The sequence below is a fragment of the Eschrichtius robustus genome, chromosome 12 (assembly GCF_028021215.1).
Source record: "Eschrichtius robustus isolate mEscRob2 chromosome 12, mEscRob2.pri, whole genome shotgun sequence".
In the NCBI taxonomy this organism is placed as follows: Eukaryota; Metazoa; Chordata; class Mammalia; order Artiodactyla; family Eschrichtiidae; genus Eschrichtius; species Eschrichtius robustus.
This window is the reverse complement of record NC_090835.1, coordinates 69,884,837-69,889,050: the sequence shown is the minus strand read 5'-3', so window position 1 is coordinate 69,889,050 and position 4,214 is coordinate 69,884,837. Positions and strand designations below refer to the sequence as shown.

The 4,214-nt window shown below is 42.8% G+C and overlaps 1 pseudogene; it reads right to left on the bottom strand.

Annotated features, from left to right (window-relative positions):
* Window positions 1-1,903: 1,903 nt before the first annotated feature.
* Window positions 1,904-3,932, bottom strand: LOC137773768 (suppressor of cytokine signaling 5-like; annotated as a pseudogene).
* Between the last annotated feature and the right edge of the window lie 282 nt (window positions 3,933-4,214).

Sequence of the window (4,214 nt, the reverse complement as noted above, 5' to 3'; positions counted from 1 at the left end):
GGTTTAGCTAGGCCCATTCATGAGGCCGCAGTCATCTAGAGATTCACCTAGAAATTGAAGATGGGTTTACTCACAAGTCTTGACATCTCAGCTGGGATGGCTGGAAGAGCTGGAGGGTGGCCAGGCAGCCATCTCTCTCTCCACATAGTCTCTCTGGGAGGGTACCTGGACTTCACACAGCAGCTCAAGGCAGCGTGTCACCCGCCACATTCCACAGATCAAAGTAAGTGACAAGGCCAGCCATGATTCAATGTGAGGGCAAATACACTCCACTTCTCGAAGGGAAAATAATTTATGGCCATTTTTAATCTACCACACCATGATAAAAGAATGAATAGAATATGATATCTGCCCTCAAGGAGCTCCCAAGCTACAAACATGTGGGAAGAGAGTGTCATGCCTACTAAATGAAAAGGTGATAATGATGAGAGGTAAAGTGCTATAGAAATACAGATGACAGGAAGAGTTAGAAAGAATGTGGGTCAGGGAAAACTACTGAGAAGAAATGACACTTGAGCTGGGCATTGAGATTAAGTGGGATAAACACGAGGCTCCCAATGGATCAAGGATGAGCAGAGGGTGGGGGCCACAGCTACTGTGGATCAAGTGTCCATCTGAGTAAGCACCAAGAAAAATCTTGAGTTTTGTTCTGGGAAATGGTTAAATTACTTGGAAACAGTTTGATCACTTCAGCTATGACTTCTATGCTTTGTTAGGTGAGACTAGAGCATCATTTAGTATAGGGCTAATTATCCCCTCAAATTGAGACAAAGTCTTTCTAAAAACTCTATCCAATGCTCTGAATATTGGACTTAATATAATCAAAGGAGCCTCATGCTTTAATTAACTTTGTGTTATCTTATAAATTTGTTAAAATACAGCTTTTCATTGTAAGAATAATAGTTGCTCTTTAATGAAAATTTATAAAATACAGAAAAGCAGGGGGGAAAAAAAAGAAATCTCCTGTACTTCCATTCCCTAGAGATAAGTTCTGTTAACATTCTGGGGTGTTTCTTTTGTTTTACTAGAAAGCATGGGCTTTGTCTTAGTAATGAAGGGATTCTTACCTCCCAAAGTTATAGAACTTTTCCTTTAGTAAATTAGAGGGTGCTTTGATTAAATCTAAAATACCACCATCCCAACATGCATTTCTTGTTCTCAAGGACTGAGATAAACAACCTGGGAACCCTGCTGGATGCCCACACCTGGCCTCGGCCCTCTAGGAAGCGCCAGGCCTACAACTTTATTTCCAGTATCCTTTCTTCAGATTTAATAAATTTAAGGGAAATGCCAGGGAGTTGACAGAAATCCAGTTTACTTAACAGTACCTTTCACAAAACAGACAAGGAGACTGAGTATAAACTATAGCAACACTTAAGTGAAATGCACTATGCCCTCATGCCAGAAAATTGCATTTTTTTTTTTTTCCTTAAAGGAAAGCAGTCTTTATTTTGGGGACTTCCAAAGCTTGATTTATAGTAACTACAAACATTGCTACTTTTGAAAGTTTATAGAAAAATTTTTAGAAAAATGGTAATTTCAAACATTAGTCACACTGTTGTAACACTCATCCAACAATTATTTATTCTTCAGTAAGAAATAGAATTCTTCACAGCAAATGCCCCAGAGTTGCCTCACTCAATTACTACAGCCATTAAAAACCCATTAACTAAATCAACTAAATGTTTTTGTAGCCTTACTGAACACCTGTAGCTCTATCCTCTGTGGTCTCAATAGGCACCACGTTTATCTAAGTAACAGTAGATCACGTCTGACAGATACTAACACTAAGCTTACATACTGTACTGAAGAAGCCTAACACTAATATGTGTGCTTGCTATAGGTGTACTCTCTGACGCACATACAAGCAGATCTAGGTAATGCCCTTTGGGGATGGGAGAGTTTACTTTTCCTTGATTGGTTCTCAATCTACCCAGCGAACTCTAACTTTTTGTTTTTAATGACACTCTTTTAAAAAATCCTGGGCTTCCCTGGTGGCGCAGTGGTTGAGAGTCTGCCTGCCAATGCAGGGGACACGGGTTCGAGCCCTGGTCTGGGAGGATCCCACATGCCGAGGAGCAACTGGGCCCGTGAGCCACAACTACTGAGCCTGCGCGTCTGGAGCCTGTGCTCCGCAATAAGAGAGGCCGCGATGATGAGAGGCCCGCGCACCGCGATGAAGAGTGGCCCCCACTTGCCACAACTAGAGAAAGCCCTCGCACGGAAACGAAGACCCAGCACAGCCATAAATAAATACATAAATAAATAATTTAAAAAAACAAAAAACAAAAATATTAAAAAATCCTGTAACATTGATGGGAAGGGGGCCCACCACCATCATATGTGGTGCACCTACAGATGACCGCATGGCAGTTATATTGCGGCCTAAAAGACAATGTCCTATTTAGTGATATAGTAAGCAACGGTCCAAAAAACATGCAAGAGCTGGGATCTTTAAAGCGTTCCACAAAAGTCCTGTTGCAGTGTAGGAATGAATTGTCTAAGGGTCGTGAGCATTAAAGCTAAGGTTATGATTCCATTGTTCAATTTTGGCAGGCAGGGATCTGTTGTCACGTCAGAAGATCACAGAAAAGAGGACTCTTCGCAGAGTCCCTGAGCAAAAATGGGCCTTCAGGTTTCTCTTCAAGAACAGCTCTGCTTCGTAATGGTTCATCACTCACCAGTGACAGGGATTGCCTGTAATCTGAAGCAAATTGGGCATGAGGCAGTGTATGTAATCAATCTGTTTATGGACTTCCCAAGCTCTCCATCTACTAACATGGGCATGACTGTCTCCGGATACCTGACGTTGCCCTTGCCTGCGTGATTGCAAACACTGCGTGGTTGTGTCCTCTTCTGAGTCACAATTAGCTTGTGAAATTGCAGAATTGTTCTGATTGATTTCAGTCATTCTAGGAGCTGACTTTGGTTCCAGTTTATATAAAAAATTAACCGGTGCAGTGTCTTCAGACGTATGTATTTGTGCATCGGGAAGGGGATCAACCTCTTTTTCAATACCAAGCTGCCTTCTCTCTCTAAGCTTATCCTCTTCATCTTCTGTAGAAGCCAAGGATAGATCAAACATATCAAAAAATGTTGAATGTGGGCTCACAGGAATATACTGTTTCATCAAAGGCCATATAGGGGCTAAATCTGAGACAGCAGGAAAAGAACATTTCTCAAGCATTAATTCAGAAAGGCTTGTTTTTCTTTTATTAGAAAAGAGGAGCTTTGACCGCTTGTTGTAAGTTCTCATGGGAAAACACGAGCCCACAGTATCGTACAACCTCTGTCTCCTATAGTGCTGCTGGAAATGATGTTCATGTCACGTACAGAGCTTATGCCATTTCGCCTCTCTCCTTTGAAGTCCACTTCGAGTTCCACCAAACTTTTTTTTTTTTTTTTTTGGCAGTGCAGCTCGTGGGATCTTAGTTCCCCAACCAGGGATCAAACCCAGGCCCCTGGCAGTGGGAGCGCCAAGCCCTAACCACTGGACCACCAGGGAATTCCCTCCACCAAGCTTTTTACCAGTATCCAATGAACTTTGTGTCTCTGCAGAACAAGAATGTTTTTTCTTCCTACCCCACAGAGCATGTCAATAGTAGAAAACTCTTCTTGCAAGTCTTGTTCCTGGGGTGACACATGCATTGTTATCCATTTCAATGTTTATTTCAACAGTCTGAGGGGTTTCAGTGGCACAGTTCTGGTTTCTCCTTGAAGAATTCTTTGAAGGGCTTAATCCCAGTCATAAGGCAACATTTCCTCTTCAGGGACTGCTCTGTTGCTGAGGAGCTGTCTCCTATACTGCTTTTTTCTCTTTGACAGACAAAACATCTGTCGGAGTTCATGCCCGCATTTTCACGACAGCTTCCTCCTTCATGGCTGAAGAGATTCTGACACCTGTATTGGAAGTTATTCCATATTTTCCCCACTTTATCTGTTGATTATAAGCTCGTGACCAATAGCAGGCAGGGCTTTGGAGGGGCAGGAGCCTTGAAGGAAATATGTTGTTCTTCTGGCCACAGATACGCATGGTGCCCTTAACCTGCTACACTCACTGAAACTTGCCCAGTGGTGTTCGTTCCTCCATAGAGCCTGACTCCCTGCAACATCCTGATGCATCTTATAAATGGTGTGTGGGAGACACAGCAACTCAGATGATCCCCACTCTCCCACTCCGCTATTACCGTGGGGTGCTCCTTCTCTCCCAGGTA